The following is a 21,389-nucleotide window of genomic DNA, read 5'->3' as shown; positions in this document are numbered from 1 at the left end:
AGTAGCTGCTTCCTTTTCAGAACACTATAAGTTGGATATTATCTGCAGATCCAGGCAGGTTTTTGCCATGTCCATTTTGCAAGGGCTCTTGCAATCCATTCCTTCACATGTCCATACACTGTAAGTTTCAGGAATCTTCCCAATTGTTAGTATTATTGCATCAGTGAACAATAAGGAGAAAATAATTTAGTTGTGAAGCAGTTTACTGTAATTGTAGGTATTTTCGTATATTCACTGTTGCAGTAATATTTCCCGCCCTTGGACCCTGTACATTTCTGGCATTGGGTTGGGTATCCATTCACCTCTTTCCCAGCTTCCATCTCTCCTTATGCAACAAGGAGATACCCCTCACATTTAATTAGTGCTTGGAGTGGGAGTTTTGAGGGTTCTTCTGGTTAGGCTGTCATCCTTGGGGTGTCTGCCTCCTGAATGGCCAGTGTTGTGACTTCTACTAGACCTCTGCTATTGTAGGGGTCAAGAGAATACTGAAGATGGTGCAAGCAGATGCCCCTTTTTGCCCCAAGCTTCCTTGTATCCAGATGATAGAGCATCTGTCCAGTGGATGAAGGACATTACAGTATGACATTAAGCATTCTGTGGCAAATGTCCCAAGAGTTAGCACTGTTGCAAAATTGAGCATATTCAATCATCTAAGTTATGATTAATTAATATACAACTGTATTTTACCTGATGTTCATTGTTATTTATGGTTAACTGAATACCTGATGCTATTTTGAAAATTATTAAGGGGTTTCTGTAAAATGTGATATCTAATATGCTATACTTCCTTCTTGGTCTGTAGCTTGGGTAGTCTAGATGTTATATTTTTGGGTCTATATTAGGTTATTGATCGCTTAGCTTGTCGGACGCCTAAACATCGACAGCTAAGGGTCGAAAACTGCCAATCTCAAATGGCCAGTTAAGCATATTCTTTCCCCAGAAAAGAATTTGCTTGGCCATTGTCGGGAATTTGTCCTTTCCCCAGTGTAGAGTGATCTCAGAGTTGGTATATTTAGTTAAGGGGTGTGTGGGGGGCACAGACCCCCACTTTTTTAAGGGATGGAAGTTTGTTAGTTTGGCATGGACAAGCGAATTCTTTCCCGGTGAAAGAATTCGCTTAACTGGCCTTTCGAGATTCAGTTTTTGACCCTTAGCTGTCGATGTTTAGGCGCTCGACAAGCTGAGCGGTCAATAACATAATATAGACCCATATTTTTAAGGTGGAAATGGACACGTCCCACACTTTTGTCAGGTATGAGTGGGTGGTAGACATTAAACTCTGCAGTCAGGAAATGTTTGGTAGTGTTATGTGTTATGTAAGCTTCTTTGGCATTGTATCTCCTTACCCCAACAGTGACAGAAAAGCCATCCGGTTGCATATTTGGTGGTTTAAGTTTGTTGCATTGGCAAAGAGCTTTTCAGGTATATTAACTTGACTCTTCAGCTAGAAACCTGGAATGCCCATCGGTTTTGCTTTGTTTAAAAAAGGCACTCGGAGAGGTAAAATTTTTTTAGATCACAGTACATTTCCATTGAACAGAGATGGAGAACATCTGTAAAGTAAGATTATGTACATCTCACCTGTATAGACATAGACTGACCCATCAGTGAAGAGCACAAGTAACTTAGCCAACATGGTTGTTGCAGCCTATAATTTTGTCCCAATAATTAGTGCCATCTTAAGTATAGGTAAAGCCCCAATTAATACATTTGCCTTTTCTTCCAAGAGGGAATTGGAGTGTGCAATTATGCCACATTTCATCTCAGGCAGTGTGTAGTGTCTTATGCCTTTCATCCCAGTATAGACTGAGCAGGGTTAGAATCGTTTCTGGCACACTGCAGCCTTTTTATTGTCTTTGATGTTATCCCTGATGTTTTCACTGGGAAGACAGCCCACAGTCACTCTTTAAAATATGTATTAAATTCACAAACACGATCATTAAGAAGTAAAAATATGCATTAAAGCAAGGAATAATATTGTAGAACAGAGCATGTGTTGTAACTTTAAGAAGCATTTCCAAGTGTGGGCACATGCATATAAATAGTGACCATGTGCAGGCAACAGTGCCATTTTGAGAGAACAGCCAGAGTGGTGACATGCATGAGTGCAATAGTCAGTCTGTTTATAAGTTTATTTAAGTTCAAGTTACTAAGCATTAATGGTGATGTATTTATATATTATAAATACATTACTAAGCATTAATCGTGATGTATTTATATATTATAAAGCTGCTTGAACCGAACTCACAACTGTTCATCTGTTTTATCCTGAGTGGATGAGCTACATGGTGTCAGAACTGGAATCGAGAGTGCAGCTTCTTCAAGCCATGAGGTGCAGAGTTGACAGTGAAGGTATATTGAGCAGGCTGGGTGATACATTACTCAAACAATTAAAAAAGGCCAGAAACAAACTTCAGGTAACCAAAACTCGCACAATTATTTATTTTGCAAAGAAAACTATGGGAAGTATTTGTAAAGCACAAAATGCATTATTAATCAAACGAGAAGCACAAAACATATTATTGTATTAATCAAACATCCTTCTTACCTACTCCGACCGGTGTTCCTCAGGGATCCATCCTCGGTCCCATACTTTTCAACATCTTCATAAATAACCTTCACTCCGCCCTCCCTAACACCACAGTCATCCAATACACTGATGACTCTGCCTTAGTCTGTGCTGCCCCAAACTTCTCTGAACTTTTGTCCAAAACTCAAATAGCTTTTTCCACAACAGAAAACTGGATGCACAAAAAACATCTCTCCCTCAACTCCAGTAAATCTAAAATACTAATTTTCCCCCCTACCAAGACTTCTTCATTTGACAAAACCACTTTCAACATCCTAAGCCAAACCAACACTCCTATAGAAGTGGTCCCCTCTGCTAAACTCCTTGGCATTATCATTGATGAACACCTCAAATTCGATCTCCACATACAACAAAACATAAAAAAAAACACCAAAAGTTAGGCATGCTCTACAGGAATAATCTATTTCTTTCAAACTCCTCTAGGCACACCTTAGCAACCACCTACCTCCTTCCCTCTCTCCTTTATGGTGCCCCTATTCTAACTAATCTGTCTGCTTCCCTCACCTCTAAACTTGAAACTTGCTATAACAAGATCTCTAAATTTGCCACTAAATCCAAAACCTCAACCCACCACTGCCTTACCCTTCAATCTCTGAACTGGTTAGAACTCCCTAACCACCTTGACTATCTTCAACTAACAACCGCTCACAAACTAATATTCTATCCAGAAAAATGCCCAGCTTTATCCAACATCCTTCCCCCTTACATCCCAAACCGATCTTTGAGATCAGAACACCAAAACCTAATCTCCATTCACAGACCTAAACATTCCGCTGGCTAGCTACTACTATCCTTCTCTCTAGGCAAAAAATGGAACTCTCTCCCTCCACCACTGAGGACTATAGCTAACACAGATCACTTCAAGACCCAACTCTTCTCACACCTTTCCTCCAAATGGATGTTCCTGCTTTCACCCTATATAAATCATACATATTTTCTACACTAAGCCCCTCCTTACCCCTTCACAAATCTACTCTCAGACTTCATTTCTAATCCTAAAAATGATTTAGCCTACTCCCCGTTGACTGTGAAGAAGACAATATTGCAAATTATCTAAAAAAAAAAAAAAAATAATGTTTATGTTCTTATTTTGCACTGTTATTATTATGTATTCTTACTGTTTGTTCTTATTATGTATTCTTACTGTTTGGACATTTAATTGATTGTACTGACTTTGGAGCTTTTCTCCCCGGGCCTCCACTGAAAATGGGTACTTCATGGCCCAGTGGACTTCCCCGGTAATCAAACTGAAATAAATAAATAAAATAAATAAATAAACAAAAGGCACAAAATGCATTGTTGATTAAGCGAAGTGTTCGAAACCACGATACTTGATTATCAGAAATACTTATATGGGGTTCAGAGTTACCTCTAATTTGCATAACGAGCATGTTTAAAGTAAAATGAGCACAAAAAAAGTATAATGAGCATGATAAGAGATTAAATGGGCATAACGAGTACGATAAAAGGGCAAAATAAACTAAGAAAAGCAAGGCGACTGCATGTTTTTTAGTATGCGGCCGTGTTTTGGCATGAGCTACTATTTTGCATTGAACGAAGCCATTTAAAGCATAACTAGAGTTGTTCAAAGTATCTCAGAGTGTGCAAAGTATTTGCAGTGTGTGCTTTATTACAGTGCAATTGTTTCAAAGAATTTACTGTGTGCAAAGTGCAATCAGAGTACAGCCATTTTGAAAAGTGTCTTGTGCTGTGTACATTTATTCACAGAGTGTCACCATTTCAAAGTGTTTCTTACACTGTACAGAGTTACTTTGCAATGTACAGCCATTCTGAAAAGCTTTTCGTGCTGTATACAGTTAATTTGCAAAGTGCAGTCATTTCGAAGTGTTTCTTACATGGATAAAGGGTGGCTTTGCAAAGTACAGTGATTTTAAAGTGTTCATGTGCTACGGACACATATTTTGCAAAGTGCAGTTGTTTCAAAGAGCCTGGTGTGCCATTGGGCATGGTTACAAAGTCTGGTATGTATATATATATATATATATATATATATATATATATATCTATATATATATATATATATATATATATATATATATATATATATATATATATACACACACACACACGTGTGTGTGTGTGTTTGCATGTAATTTCAAGCACCATTACTACTGTCTGCTGATATCGCAGAGGCATTTTGCAGACCCGGTCGACTTGTTTGATCATAATATTGCAGAGAGTTGGACAGTATTTGAGCAGGAATACAACATTTTCATGCAAGCAGCTTTTTCTGACACAGATGCACATATGAGGGTGTTTATTTTGCTTAACTTAGTGGGGGTCAGAAGCCATTGAAAGAGAGCATTAATTTGTGTATGCACCAGCAGTATATGCAGGAGAGGAGGAAAACTGTCATAGTGTTCTACCAACAGAATCAAGAGAGGACCCTGAATGCTTGAAACGTAAATTTAGAGAAATGTGTAACCCCCAGACAAATGTTACATTGGAGAGGTACCTATTGTATACAAGAGACCAAAAGCCAGGAGAGATCTTTGCAGCATATATCGCCGACTTGAGAAATAAAGCTAAAACATGCAGATTTGGGGGTTTGAAAGATGAGTTGATAAAAGGACTGGCTTGTATGTGGTGTTAATAATGCTGCAGTGAGAAAAATTTTGCTTTGTGACATTGATTTAATGTTGAGCAAAGCTATAAAGATTTGTCAAATCCGTGAGTTTACAGAAAGGCACACTAGTATGCTTGTAAGTGACAAGAGCATGGTTTCAGCAGCCTCTAGAGTAAACATAGACGGCATGCAGCACGTGGCTAGCAGAAACAGGCCTAAGCACATGGCAGCTGCAGCCCCTGCAGGTTTTCCAGTGAGGGCCTGTAGCTTTCCAGCAAGTTCTAAGACTAGCTCACCAAAACAGACATGGTCAGTGCAGTATAAGGATGAGTCAGCAAAACCCAAGTCAAGTTTCTGTGTAGATGGTGTATCAATGGTCAGTGAAAAGGTTAATGCAGTAGAGTTGTTGGCAAAGAACATAGTGTTTTGTACTGTCCTGATCAAGGATAAACCCACAGAGCTTAAAGTAGACATTAGTACACAGTGTAATGTTATGTCGGCGGAAACATTTGCTAGAGTAAGAACTGGTGAACAATTTAATTTGGCTAATTGTGTGAAGCTTGTTGCTTATGGAGGTGAAGAGATTCAAACCAAAGGCTCAGTAGTCCTTTCATGCTATTTGGCTAGGAACAGTTACTGCTTGCAATTCTGTGTGGTCAGAAGACCTGTGCAGTTATTACGTCTCAGACACAGTTTAAGAATGAAACTGCTTTCTTTTACCAAATAAGTCCATCATGTAAGCATGTCCTAGTTCCAGCTTCACTGATGGTATTTTCTCAGAGCATGCTGATATTTTCCATGACAAGCTAGGCAAACTTCCAGTTATGTACTCCCTTGAAAGTAGACCCAGCGGTCAGACCAGCGAGACGAGTTCCGTTAGCTATGCAGGACAAAGTCAAGGTCCAGTTAGATGGTGCAGCAAGGTATGATTTGTCTAGTCACAGAATTAACTGGTGTCTTCCATGGTAGTTGCTCATAAGAAAAGCTCAGATGAAAGCAGAATATGCATTTACCGAAGAGACTTGAACAAAACATTAGAGAGACCTCATCATCCTGTGCGTACAGTTAAGAAGGTTGCTGCACTCTTGCCAAGTGCCACATTTTTTCTGGCTTGGATGCAAAGAGTTCATTTTGGCAAGTAATGCTTGATTGCAGATCTTCACTACTGTCTACATTCAGTACTCCATTTGGTAGATACAGATTTCTCAGAATGCCTTGTGGAATAAATTCTGCCAGTGAAGTCTTTCAGAGTGCAATGGAGCAGATTTTTTCAGGTCATCCTTGTGCTATAATAGTGAATGATTTACTGGTTGGAGGTGATGGAGAAGCAGAGCATGACAGAAACCTCAGGAAAGTTCTGGACAGAACATGTAAAGTGAACTTGAAGTTCAGTCCTCTAAAATGTAAATTCAGGCTACCAAAAGTTACTTGTATAGGTCATTTATTTACCAGTACAGGCTTACAACCAGACCCTTCCAAACAAGCAGCCATTCTTGAGATGCCAGCTCCAGACAATGTCCAAGCCCTGCAGCATTTCCTTGGTATGGTTAACTATTTGGGCAAGTTTATACCTGACTTCAGTGAGTTATCAGTGCATCTAACAGAGCTAACACTCAAAAATATTGCCTGGTCATAGTTGGAACAGCACCAGAGAGCATTTGATACCTCAAACAGCAAATTGGCAATTCACATATATTGAGATACTGTGATGTCCACAAACCAGTAATTCTTTCCTGTGATACTTCAAAGTTTGGTCTTGGTGCAGTTATTCTTCAAGAGGGCAGACCAGTTGCCTATGAGTCTAAAACTCTTACTCTTGAAATGCAGTATGCTCAAATTGAGAAGGAACTTTTGGCAATTGTGTTCCCATGTTCAAAGTCCCATTATTATATTTATGGCCGAGTTGTCCAGATCGAGGCTGATCATCAACTTCTAGTCACTATTTTAAAGAAGCCATGCATACAGCTCCAGCAAGACTACAAAGAATGATGCTCGGATTACAAAAATACAACTTCAGAATGGTCTATACAAAAGGCAAACTTGTTTATCTGGCTGATATTTTATCCAGATTGCCAAGAAATACCACAGAACAGCTTGATGCAGAGAAGTTTGACTTCATTGTCATGGAAATGCGTAATTTTTCTACCACGAGACTTGAGCTAAGAGATGATACAAAGACTGATCCAGTTTTGCAGTAACTCAACCACTTCATCAACGTTGGATGGCTGTCAAAGCAATCTTGTGAACCGCCAGAAATGCAACCTTATTTTCCTTACAGAGATGAGATGCTGATGGAAGATGGTATCATTTTCAAAGATCCTAAAGTTATTGTTTCTACTTCGTACAACATGACTACATTCAGATTTTGCATCATGGCCACCCAGGTTCCAAAGCTACCAAAAGAGTGAGGGGGGCTAGTATTTTGGCCTTCTCTGTCAAAAGACATTGATAAAATGCTTTCATCTTGTTCAGTATGCAATAGTACTAAACTGCATTTGCAAAAAGAGCCACTTCACCTAAACCAGATTCCTGAACTACCTTGGTCAACGGTAGCCACTGACATATTTGAGTGGAACAATTAGCGTTACTTAGTGTTGGCAGACTCTTGTTCAAACTGGTTTGAGATCGATTTGCTACCTAACCTAACGTCCAGTACTGTTATTACTAAGTTAAAACGTCATTTCTGACTACGTTATTTCTGACAGTGGTAGCCAGTTTACCAGTCAGTTATTCCAGAAATATGCAAAAGAATGGGACATCCATATTACTAGTAGTCAGGAATACCCACAGTCAAACGGCATGGCTGAACTGTGACGCAGTACACAGTGCAATGCAATTACCAGAGATGTCAAAGTGTGTTGATACTGATATCTTCTTGAATTTACTTAATCTCAGAAATATACCCTGTGACAATCTACTTGGTTTGCTTGCTCAGAGACTTCTATGTAGGCAAACCAGAACAGCCTTGCCTATTAGTTCTAGTTTGTTGGTGCCTATTGCTAAAAGCAACAGAGCAATCAAAGCCCAACTATTTAAGAAGCATTCCTTTCAGAAGTCCAGGTGTGATCAAACAAGCAGATTTCTTCATCTTTTGAAAAGGAGTGACCGTGAGCATGCAAATGGCAAAAGGCTTTGATCAAATTGCTCAAGTGAGAGGTATATGTGCCGAGCTGAGATCCTACTCAGTGGAATCTGAGGGTATAGAATACAGGAGAAACCTCCGGCATCTTCTTCCAGTGTCTGAATTGATATCGCAGCATCGTACCTGTGATACGGATTCTAGATCTCAGAGCAACCCAGACAATATTCCTTTTGAAGAACATGTCTCAGTACCTATTCCCATTTCTGATGATGTCCCAGATATCCCTAAAGTTGAACATTCCTTAAATACAGTCCCCGTTGCTAGAGCTAATTCTAATTTTTATGTTACACAATAAGGTCCTATTTCTAGACTAGTGTAAAATACACAGCAACCTGGACGTAATTGTTTGTTTTATTTGTGTTTCGCTTTGTATGATTGCATGTCAAAGAATTAGTTCTGTATAATTGCATGTCATAGAATCATTTCTGTACAACTGCATTTCAATGAATGCTGTCATTTTAGTGTATTATCTGTTTCTCATAGAGGGAGGATGTAGAACAGAGCATGTGTTGTAACTTTAAGACGCATTTCCAAGTGTAGGCACGTACATGTATGCATATAAATAGTGACCATGTGCAGGCAGCAGTGCCATTTTGAGAGAACAGCCAGAGTGTTAACATGTATGAGTGCAGTAGTCAGTCTGTTTATAAGTTTATTTAAGTTTAAGTTACTAAACCTTAATCCTGATGCATTTGTATATAATAAAGCTGCTTGAACCAAACCTACAACTGTTTGTCTGTTTTATCCTGACCGGACAAGCAACAAATACCAAGAACAACAGTAGACCCAATGTAATCCAGAACAAGTTAGAAATATTAAATGGCAAATGATCAAATAAAATTCTGGCATAAACCGAGAAAATACCTCAGAGTGTACACTCCACTCAGATTTAAGTCTCAGTCCATGAGCTTATTATATGCAGTCAATAGTGATGTATTCAGGCTTCTAACATGTGTTTCCCAAATGTAAAAAGATGTAAAACTGAGGCTATGTTAACACAAATCTAACACCAGATTGTGAAGAGGAATGCTGAATTTATACGGAATAAAGCAAGAAAATGCATCTCCAAGGGGTTAGGTAACTGCATTCAGCAAATGAAGTCAATGATTATAGACAGAGTCCTTTAAGATCATTATAGTACCAAATTTTATGAAGATGCTTCACAGTAGAAGTTCCACATCTCCAGCAACTCACATCGACATACCCCAACTTCTGGTTATAAAATAAGGGAGGGTGTTGCAACATATATAGATATTTAAAAAGCATAAACATGGTAAGCACTAGTAAATGTCTGTGACTAATGCCAGACAAAGTACCTTTGCCATTCTTATCACTAATACAGTGAGACAACTACTGCCAACTGTTCTGAAGAGAAAGTAATGCTAATGGAGTAGGTGTCTGACAGAAATATTCCAGTCTGACATCTTGCTCCTAGGATCCAAGAGAAGGATCCCTCGACTGATTTACCTCTTCTAAGCAAAGAGCATTCCTCATCCAAACTAACCATGTTCCTAATGAAAAGATCTGCACCATCTGATCTTGGCCAGATCATCCACTTGTCTCTGGCTGCACTTCAGCGATAAGGGCACTGAACTGAAGTAATACTTGAAATTCGGTTTGTAAAACATTCCCCTCTTAATCTAGTTCTGTCAGTAAACAGCCTTGTTATCAAATAAAATTGCTAGAGAAGCCCAAATGCATGAACAGAACAGTATTGTATTTGCCCCAGAGCCCATACCTTGGAAGAAGATTCCAAACTTCTGGGTGAGAAAGCTACTGTATTAAATTCTGGCATGAACCAAATAGGTTTTAGTTTTTACCTTCTGCAAAGATATTGCCATCCTGTTGCTGCTATACTATAAACTCCCAAATTGGGTAATACCAGGTCTCCTTTCACTCCAGGACAGTAAAGCTTATTTCTGCTTATTGTAGGTGTCCTATTCTGCCAAGTGAAGTTAATGTTCTTAAAGTTGCTGGCTACTGAAGTAACTGGAAAGAGCAAACAAGGAAGATGCCTCATGGAAAAGAAGCAATTTAGACAAGAGCCAGGTCTTAACTGATTGCACTTTAGTGAGAAAGGACAACCTCATAATCCAGCTCGTCCCTGTCAATTCTGGTTGGCTCTCTTCACAGATGTCTGGCATTTATGACCGACTCAGACTAATGTCTGGTGCCAGACTCATTATCAAGAGCTCAATGCTAGGAGATGCATCATGGTGTCTTTCAACAAGACCACCACTCCTGCAGATTACCAAATTAATAGTAAACCCCTGAGAATGGACTCAGTAGTCAGGGACTTGAAAATGTGTGTATGTGGGTTTTTGGCATTTGACCACTGTTTCTACTGTGGTGAGGAAATTATTCCATGTTGCAAAATTTGTTAGTAGGGGTATTGGCATCCAGGTCCAAAAAAGTCATCATCCTTGCTGTACTCTGCCCTTATAAGATCTGTCATTGGGTATAGCGCCCAGTTCGATATGTACCTAACCAGGCATGTGCAGCATTTCAAGTGTCCACAGAAAGAGTACAAGTGGTAGAAAAAAAGTCCTGAACAGACCTCTTCAAATCATTTTCCCTGTATACAGTTTCCTGCAGTCTGCTGAAAGGTGACCTCTGCCTAGCCTGCAAAGCTTCCTCAGATCCAGCACTAATGGACGTGTTACACATTCAAAAAACAGTCGTCAGAAATGCCAGATCTGGGGCCATCGCCAGCAACATAAATTGGATGTTTTGTAAAGATAGGTATGTCTCTGAGGCTCCCCTTTTTTGAAACATGTTTCCCATCCATGTGAAGCAGAATTCTTCCCTGCATTTATTCAGGCAGGACCTAGCCCTGTGGATGGGGAACCACAAATGCACTGCAGTTCTGCCACTCATGTCTCTACTAGAGAGAGTTGTTGTCTTTTGGCTTTTCCCGGTTAGGGTTCGCCACAGTGGAACTCCGGTCTACTAATGATTGGCAGTATGGAAGTGTCCTCAATTTTTTGGTGTTATGTTGTTGGTGGGGCAAACTCAGTCAGAGGGCTGGTAGGGTGGCAGTGCATTATAGAAGACAGAAGCCTGAGCCTTTGAGCCAAGAAGTGTTTAGGCCAAACTCAAATTCATTCAGATCCAATAGATCCATTTTTTGAGATGGATGGAAGAAGACAACGTGAATCTAGTGTTATGGTAAGTACATAACTTTCATTTTAAGTGCATTCAATGAAGGATATAAAACTAACTGATTTCAGTGAATCACTTAAGCAGCGCATATTCCTTCCATCCAGTACATGCAGGTTGTATCTGACTGTTACAGCAGTCCCATGAATAACAAATGACATCCATAGAGTTTACTTTGCAGTGGGGGAACATGAAATTGTCAGGCCTGCCTTCCACATTACATTTACATGCCCACACACATGGACAATTTAGAGTCATCAGTTTGCCAAAATCGGGGTACCCAGAGAAGATTCACATGAACTCTGAGGGCATGCAGGCTCAGTATGGAAGACACCAGAGCTGAGGACTAATTTACTACCAGTGTATAAATGAGTATTTCTGTGATCAGTTAATTAAAAGGATATGAACAAACACTAATGTTCAGCTTCAGAATATATTAATGTCTCATTCTTTTCTGTTTTAAAGCACACCTAAAAGTCAAACTACTATTTAAACGTGGAAGGATGGAAGCATTTATTTGGACTTCACAATAGTATTCTTTGTTGTCCAATGGCTTCTTTGTCACTGTCTGTAAGATCTACTTCCTCATAATCTAAGAAGTAGAAAAATAATTGCTTAAAATATGTATATGTCTGGGAGTATCTATACAAAGCATTTATTTTATTGTTTTTATTTCTATAGTTATATTCATGGGTATGTACATTTAATTTCCTGTATGTTTTCCCTAAATAGAAGGCTTGAACACACAGCACTTCCAACATACTACACTACGTTGTGAGACGTACAAATGAAATAACTTGGACATTAGAGCTGCCTTCTTTGTTTGGACAGGAAAAGGATGGGGCAGTAGAAATAAAACAATATTGAATACAATTTAACATGGAAATGTCCTGTGGCCTATTCACATAGCTACATTTCTACATTTATAGTATTAAGTTTTAAATGCATTGGATGCATAAAAGGCCAGCTGTGCATTACTGGCTGCACTCTTCCTAGCTAAATGTATGAACAGTTTCTTTCTGCAGTTGCTTTTCTGGTACAATATCCAGAAGAACAGTACTCTTTTTGCTTTCAGCAGAACAAAAAAAAAAAACAAAACTTAAAAACACAGTTGTGTTGAGTAACTCTTAAACGAATACGGCATTTCCCATATTCCAGAAAAAAAAAATGAAGGCTGCCACTGGACAGTAGCTTTGTGCAGTCCCCCCCCCCCCGTCCGCCGCGATACATTGCCCCTTCATCCAAAGGACTACTGTTGTATGCAGCCAGCTCCATGCCTTCCAGCACACCGTGGACACTGTCATCCCTCAACCTCCCCATCAGTTCCATCAAGCTCCTGCCACTAATTGATCTCTCGTCTCCTGGTCCCTAGTCGGAACTTTATCCACGTATACCAGTGATGTCTGATGTACACTGGTAGTTTTCTCATTGTTGCTTGTTAACAATCAAGTTTAGAAACACAAGAATTACATTTTGTGTGATCTGTGTGTGTTGGGTTTTATCTTCCAGCTGTACATATTCTTTGCTGTGTTGTTTATTGCCTTTGGCCTAGGTTGTAGATAGAGTCCTTAAGACCAGCTATCCTATCCAGTTAGCAAACAGACAGTACCTGTGCTTCATAAAAGCATTTTAAAATTGGAGAGCCCCTCTAGTTGTTGTGATGACAGGGACACTTACCTTTTATGCTATCTCTTGCAACTGAACTTTTCATTTCCTTTCATATTTATCACAATGCACAAACAATGCAGCTTACTTTGCAAACTTTTCCAGATATTATTGGTGAAGTATTTCCCAGTCATAGGGTCAGCATTCCCATGGAAACTCCACTGCTGCATGTATGTGTTATTGCTTCTGGACAAGTCTTTGTTTATTTTCCAAATATCCACTATAGCTGCTAAGATGACCTTTGACCATAATGGGTACAGAATTAACTGCAACAACCACCAAAAGGAAGCCAAACACCAAAACGACAGGACCAAATGGCCAGTAGATCCAAAATACTTTATTAAACCAGTCCTGTTAGTGCCTTGGCATACCAGCTTTTACAGAGTATAATAGTAACAAGTAAAAGAGTACCCCATATAACAGCATCAATTAAAACACAATTATACAATCAATTTACCAGTTCAGTATAAGTTAAACAATTATATAACAATTAAATAAAAACTCTCTATTTTTATTTATTTTATTTGCAGTTGGTTTACCAGGATAGTCCATTGGGCCTAGAAGTACCCATTTTCAGTGGAGTCCTGGGGAGAAAAGCTCCAAAAACAAAACAATAATTACAAACAAAAATTACAATCCTTGCATTTAAACATACAATTTCTAAAGCAAAAATGACAAAGTTTTGGTTATACTAATTACAGGTAAAATATTTCATTTGACAGAGACAATTTCTGAGATAAAAAAGTGTCAGCATTGTAAATTTAGAGTAGTTGTTTAAACATGGATTGGTTCCTGCTAAAACCATGTATGGAATCGGAGAAGACCGAGATGATGAGAGAAGAAGAGATTAAGAGGGGTGGGAGCATGAGCATTCCCACTGAGAAATCAGGTATGAATGGAGTGAGTTTTTAAAGGAAAAGAGGTTTGTGGGTGGTATGAATGGATGGAGGTAGGGAGTTCCTTTGACGTGCGAGGGCGAAGGATAGGAGATTTTTGCCTGAGGGACAGGTAGGTTTATGTAGTTCTGTTCGGTTTTGATTGTTAGATCTTAATAGTCTTTCAGGGAGGTGCATTTTGAAGGTTGAGGATAGGGAGGGACAGAGATAGGGGTGAAAATGAGTTTGTGGGCATGAGTGAGTTGAATATAGGAGAGATAACTGGGCAACTCTAACCAATTTAATTTATGAAGGGCTAGACAGTGATGGGTAGAAGACTTTTGGCTTGTGGCAAACTTCGCAATTTTGTAATAACAAGAGGAGAGTTTTGCCCTGAGAGGATTGTAGGTTTGTTAGAAGTGCAGCACTGTAAAGAAGAGAAGGGATGAGATATGTGGTAGAGAGAATAAACTTAGTAGAAGAAGTAAGGTAGCAAAGCATGCCAAGTTTTTGGTGGGTTTTTTGATATTTATTTGTAGGTGAGAGCTGAATTTGAGCTGGTCATCAATGTGGACACCTAGTAATTTAGCCTCAGATACTAATTTGAGAGCTGTATTGTTTTGGCTTTTGATGGAAAATGAATTTTTGTCAATAATGGTTGTTTTTTAGGGGGTAAATAACTTTAGTTTGTTTTTGAGTGCAAGGTGAGTGTCTAACATCCATTGTTCAGTGGTAGAGAAAGCTTCTTGTGTAAGCTTTATGAGTGTGGGGATGGAGGTGGCAGAACAGATTATAGTTGAATCGTCAGTATATTGGATAAGTTTTGCATTAGGGATTGAGCGATGAAAATCATTTATGAAAATGGTGAAGAGGAGGGGACCCAGTATGGAACCCTGGGGGGCTCCAGTGGGGGTATCAAGGAAGGAAAGGTAACTTTTTTTTCCCATTTGACTGCTTGATGTCTATTTGAGAGATAACTGTCAAACCAATTGAGGGTGGAAAGGGATAGGTTTAGTTTAGGAAGTTTAGCTAGGAGAAGGTTGTGAGATATTGTATCAAAGGCCTTAGAGAGGTCAAGTAGGAGGGTGGATACTGTGCAGCCAGGGTCACGGGCTTTAACAATTTCTAAGAAGGAAAGGGAAGTGGTAGTACTGTGGCTGGGTCTAAATCCATGCTGTGTTGGAGTAAGTAAGTGATTGTCAGTAAGGTAGGGAAAAAGTTGTAGATGGATACATTTTTCAAGGAGTTTAGAGATGGGGGATAGGATGGCGATAGGGCGGAAGTTTATAATATTATTGTTACCCCCTTTATGTAGGGGTATGACGAAGGCCTTTTTCCATAGTTGGGGTACATGACCTTCTTGGATAGAATGGTTGATTAGTATACTGATGGGAAAGGCAATGGCTTCAGCAGCTATAGTTAGAAAGTGTGAGGGTATGTTATCGGGCGGCATTGTAGCATGGTTTTAGTTTTTGGAGAAGCTTTAATAGAAAATATGGGTATGGGTTTTATGGAGAAAGGAGGGTGTTGGGAGATGGAGGAATTAGAGAGAAGTGGTGAAAGTGAGGCCAGGGGAGGGGATGTGGAGGTAGGGAGTGTAGTGTTGGTAGAGAAGGAGGAGGTTAGTTTGGAAATTGAGTCGATGAAAAAAAAGAGTTAAACTGGGTGGCCATATCTATGTCTAGAGCATCGGGATCTGGACAAGGGTTTTCTTTTCTACCAGGGTTAAGGAGAGTGGAGATAACATTCCAGAATTCTTGTGGATTTGTTTTCTGGCTATTTTGTAGCAAGACAAAATAATTTTTTTCGGTCTTTTTCGGTCTGCTGTAACAAGCTTTTTGACTTTATTGCAAAGTGATTTATACTCAGAGAGAGTGGAGGGAGTCTTATTTTTCTGGTGGCTTAACCAGGCTTTATCTCTAAGGCGCGTGGCAGCTAGTGTATTTTTGGTTAGCCAAGTGACTGTTTTTATTTTTATTCTTTTGGATTTTAGTGGGGCAGAGCTGTCTAAGAGGTTTAGGAAAGTTGAGTTGAAGTAGGTAACAGCATTTTCTAGGGGTAGAGTTCTTAGAGGGCTCCAGTTTATTGATTTTAGAGAGTTAGAAAAGGTAGTGAGATTGAAATTTATTAGGTAGCGAGTGGAGATATAGTTATGAGATAACTGTAGGGGAGAAGTAAGACACCGAGCAAAAGTGGGAAGGTGATCGCTGAGGGAGGCAGGAAGTATGCCACTGTCAGAGAAATAATGAGGGTGAGAGACTAAGATCTAGTCTAGGATACTACCGCTTGAGTAATCTTTAGAGAGTCTGGTTATAGAGTTGATAAGTTGTGAGAAATTGTAAAGGTTGATATTTAGGGAGTTTGAAAGGGACTGAATAGAGGACCAGTTAATGTTCATGTCACCCAGTATTATAGTTTCTTTGCTAATATTAGTGGAAAGCCAAGATAGGATATCTTCGAGTACTGAGATATTATCTCCTGGGGGAATGTATAGTGAGGCTATACATATGTGCTTGTGTCTATTTACTTAAAGTAGGGCCAGAATTAATTCAGCATTTGTGAATTGTTGGGATAGGTTTATTGTATGGTGCAACTGATAAGGAGGATGAATAAAGCAGAGCTACTCCTCCACCCTTTTTGTAGGTTCTGTCTTTTCTGATGATGGAATAGTTGGGTGGTAGTATTTGAGTCTTTTATATGAGGTTTTAACCAAGTTTCAGAAGTAGACAAGATTTCTGGTTTATTGTGGTGAAGCCAGACATGGAGGTTGTAAATTTTGTTAGCTATGCTTTGGGCATTTAGAGAGGTGAATAGGGTGAATTTGGAAATAGAGGAGTGGGTATGAGGACCAGGGTGTGGGTGTATATCACCGGATAGAAGGATAGTGATTAGGTGTTGAAAAATGCTGGAGAGGTACTTGAATTGCTTAGAGTTGGAGTTGAGTGCTATTAGATTTCTAAGGGATTGGTTGGTTGGTTGGTTAGGGATGGGGTAGAGTGCTTGTAAGGAGAAATTAGTTTGTAGGCAAATAGTAGATAATTATTGATGGGGTATATAGATTGAGGGATATCAGAATGGGTGAGTGTGAGTGTAGTGTGGGAAGTGTGTTTGTAATATGAAAAGATGGGTAATGGTGAGAGGTAAAGAGCTGTGTAAGATAGTAGATGTAGGGTAGGGTTAGAAGAAGTAGCATTAGAGTTAAGAAGGTTGTAGTTTTTGATAGCATGGTGGAATTAGAGATAATGTAAGGGTGTATAAGGTATTTAGTTGGCAGAGGATCAGGTTAGGTTTAGTAATGTGGGAGGTGACTAGTGAGAGCTAGGGGGTGGATAAAAGAGGGTGGTTGTGTGTTGATGAGGTAGGAGTGTATTGGATAATGATGGAGTGGGTATGGTTTCAAGAGTATAAGTGTAGAGGTACTGGGGGCGGGTGGGAAATGGGGGCAGGGTAGGAAAGCGGAGTGAGCCCATAGGGCGAACGGAGCGGGTTGAGCCAGGAGAGGAGGTTGCCTACTAGGAACAATCAGTGGAATTGGAGATTAAACAGTGAGTATGTGAGCCAGTACGGGTAAGGGTATGATGGGATACAATTTTATTTTGCGGTTGGGAGGTTGGCATAATGGTTAAGGTGTTTACCGTACAGACACCAGGTGCAGGGTTTGATTCTCATGTGGGGTAATTGACTATGCTTGACATTGCCCACAAGAGCAGTCAGCCTAGTACTAATCTATGAACCCATAATTAATTTTGAACTGTAACCAATGCAATGAAAAAACTTCAAGTATAGCTAAACACTAAGTAGAGTGGGGATACAGAAAATGTCTAACCCGAGCTTAGAGCAATTGAAGGTATGGTTAAGAAAGGAAGAGTTTGCACTGCCACCTAGTGGGAAGTATAGGTATTTGCAGCTGAAGAGAGAAGTGGGAGAATATAGGGGAATGGATGCAGGCTACTAGCAATGCACGAGGGGGCACTACACTAGGCAGACTACTAAATCAAAAGAAAAAAGGCAAACAGTAGTTAAGACGTACACTGATATGTCTTAGGCAGCAGCAGGTTTATTTTCTTTTTATATAGGAATGTATGCTTGGGTTCAAGTAGCCTTTTTGATTTTGTTTTTTCAGAGGTTGAGAGTTCAAGGTGGTGAGATGGGAGAGCAGGACTTATCAAGCTGTAAGGGAGAAGAAAGTTGTTTAGTATTTTAATGAGAGAGGAGAGGCAAAAGGTGTTACACAAGAATTAGCTAGGAATTTCAGGAGAGATAGAGGGAGAGGCTAGCAGCTGGGATAAGCATGAGCATGGAGAAGTATAGGTAGGGAAAAGGAAAAAAATTAAGTTAGGAAGGGGGTAGCAGCAGGAGATAAAGGTAACAGGTTGAGAAAGTGATGAAGTCAACAGCTGGGAGGACTATGTTTAAGCATTTAATGCACAGTGATTATATCAGGTTACACAGTTACAACAGCAGCAGTTTTCCATTCTAAATTAAGACCCTTAGGGACTAAAGTGTCATATGCAAGTATAAAATTGTTTCTTTTATGTTCATATTATCAAATTTCCCACAATAAATTTGATCTAATATAGTAGCTTGAAGGTCCCCTTTCATTCGTACAATGGTAAGTACAAAAATGTGCAGCAACAGGGCTCTCCATCCTGTCTTTCTAAATATCCCTCAAATGTTCCTGAAGTTGTGCTTTAAAAGTCCTCTTACTTTCCCAAATATAAAGTTTATTACACAGACATTTTGGGGCATAAGTTATTATTTCTGAGTTGCAACTAAAGTTCCTTTTAGCCTCGTATTTTTTGCCATTAATGTCACTGAAATATTGCACCACATATTTACAACTACAGCACCTACCACAAGGGGTGATGCTCAGTTGATGTACAGATCCCCTAGCCAGTTCCACAGGAGGTAAAAACCTCCCATGTACTAGCATATCACTAATACTCCTACCCCTCTTGTATGCAGTACCAGGTGCATCCTCTAACAAGTGTCAAAAGTGCTTATGTTTAACTAAAAGCCCCAGTAATGCCTCAGTAAATTTATTAGTTCTGGAATAAAAGGTCTATAGCTAGTAGCAAAAAATGTTTTGGTTATTCTCACATCCTTTCTGAAAAAGAATCCCTCTATTAAATTCAGAAACCCGTTGGTCAACACGTTTAATAATAACAAGGTCTTGAATACTCCTATTCAAATTATTAACTTCATAGCCTCTTTTGATAAACATGTTCCACATACACTGTAACTGTTCATAAAATTCTATTTCATTATTACAAAGTCTCCACAACCTTAGAAACTCACCATGAAGGGAGAGCTAACAAGGTATGAAAGGGATGACAACTCCGTCCATGTAAATAATGATTTCCATCAACAAATTTTCTATGGACCTTAGTATGTATACAATCCCCAACCGAACCTTCTAACATAACATCCAGAAATGTCACCAGTGTCACAGGTGGGTACATATTTAAGTTTGGTGAGTATCAAGCATTCCAGAAATTACAAAATTTGAAAGCCTGGATGCCTTCTTCTGTATAAAACTCAGCATATTTTGCTTGTGCTGTGCCCAAGAGTTATCTGCAACATAAAAGCTTTTAATGTGCTTGTTTTTCTCTTCTGAATTATTAATATACTATATCAGTTTTGCATTCATTGCATTTATTTTCACTGTTTACTTGTAGCTGATCGATTGCATGCTGATCAGGTTTACATTAAAACTCTTTCAGCAGACTGAGATCTGCATCTGAGTTTAACATCTCTTCTGATGGACGATGAAAAACAAACCCTGGGTAAATAGGAACTACAGCTTATTTAATAAGGAAGGATACTGATAGTGTGTGTGGCTTGAGGTGTCTTAGCCTCCCAGCAGGGCTCCCTGTTGAAATGTTGGCATTTGAAATGCTGAGTGCTGAAAAGACAAAAAAAAAAAGGCCAAAAAACCCAGAGGACAGCAAATCTCGAAAATCATTTTCCTTAAAACTTCTTTTGCAGGGGGACAAGCCCCCCCCCAAACTTCTATATACCTATTCCAAGATTGCCATACCTCAGAGAAAAGGGAATATTCCGAGAAATGGCATCACGGACTTAATGTATCTAAGTCCGTTCTTTCAGCCATTCACTCTCTGCATTTCATGACTCACTTTAGCAGGTCCTGACATTTCAGACAATTACTCCCAGCAGTCTGTACTCTTTGGCTGTGCAACTGCTGTAAGCTTGCCTACCCAGACCAGCAGGCTCATTTGTGTCACATTAGCTTGAGTACAGTATCTGTTTGCATTGATTAAGCAATACTTTATGTTTGGCTATTGGTAATACATGGTTTACAATCCGCAGGTGTGGTTTGTTCACAAGTGCAGACCTGCATTACCCACAACCATGTGTGATATATTGCTATTATACAATGCCTTTTTTGTAAATAAATGTCTTTATAAGTCATGCTGTTGTAAACTGGATCATATTTCCATTCAGGTTTCCTTTTGCTCTTGGTTTGAAGACTTGGGAAAGGATTTGTAAACTGCACATACAATATGTACCTCTGTGTATGTAAGTTTGTAGTACCCCTTTTTTCAGTCTCTTTCATGTAAACAAATCTCGTACTTTTGCTGGCATGCTACATGTTGATGGAGACAAATGGTACATTTGCAGTTTTATTTTGTGTTTATGACTGCATTCTTTCACTAGTGCTGAGGCCTTTTTTAAAGGGCAGTCCTATAGTGGTATTCATACTGAGTAGAGGAAGATCGGTCAGGGCTCCAGGAAACAGTGCTCTGGAAAGTGCTCGTGCTTTTTCTTATTAATAAACATACAGCAGTATTCTATGTCCATATTAGTGGGGGTTTTTTGTTTTGTTTTTAGCAGTAGGCTGGAATATTCAGGCATGATTTTAGGAGATGTAATGATTACTTTACAGTAACTGATTTGAAATGACAAGAACTGGAATGTTGGTCCAAGAAAGTGGAGGAAGAATGACCAAAAAGTGGACTTGAATATGCAAAGTCTGAGATTTCCATGTTTCACTATTTTCCCTTTTCTCAGAGGTATGGCAGTCTCTCTGGTGATATGTATAGGTTATGGATGTGGGGGGATTTCCCTTCCACATCATGGAGTGTAGGGGAACATGTCCCCCTTGCATAAAAGTAGTGGAAAAGCAGTGTATGACATTTACAGTTCTACTGTATTTTGTCTGATTTGGCATTTTGGGATTCAGCATTGCAAATCTCAACATCTCAGTAGGAAGCCTTTCTTAACCAGCAGCATTTTTTGAGCTTAGTTTAGACAGCATGTTGGTTTAAGTTTGAGACAGGAGTGCTTTACTGAGTAATTTTACAGCTTGTGGAGATTTTTGTTGTGCTAATTAGTGGAGGGATCTGTTCT

At 39.3% G+C, this 21,389-nt stretch overlaps 1 protein-coding gene across 1 annotated transcript in view; it reads left to right on the top strand.

Moving 5' to 3' along the window:
- Positions 1-21,389, top strand: part of SURF2 (surfeit 2) — a 283,792-nt gene that overhangs the window by 82,169 nt on the left and 180,234 nt on the right. The gene's annotated exons all lie outside the window — the stretch shown is intronic.

Source organism: Protopterus annectens, chromosome 16.part0, assembly GCF_019279795.1.
Source record: "Protopterus annectens isolate FY-2018-M chromosome 16.part0, PAN1.0, whole genome shotgun sequence".
In the NCBI taxonomy this organism is placed as follows: Eukaryota; Metazoa; Chordata; order Ceratodontiformes; family Protopteridae; genus Protopterus; species Protopterus annectens.
This window is presented reverse-complemented; position numbering and strand designations above follow the sequence as displayed.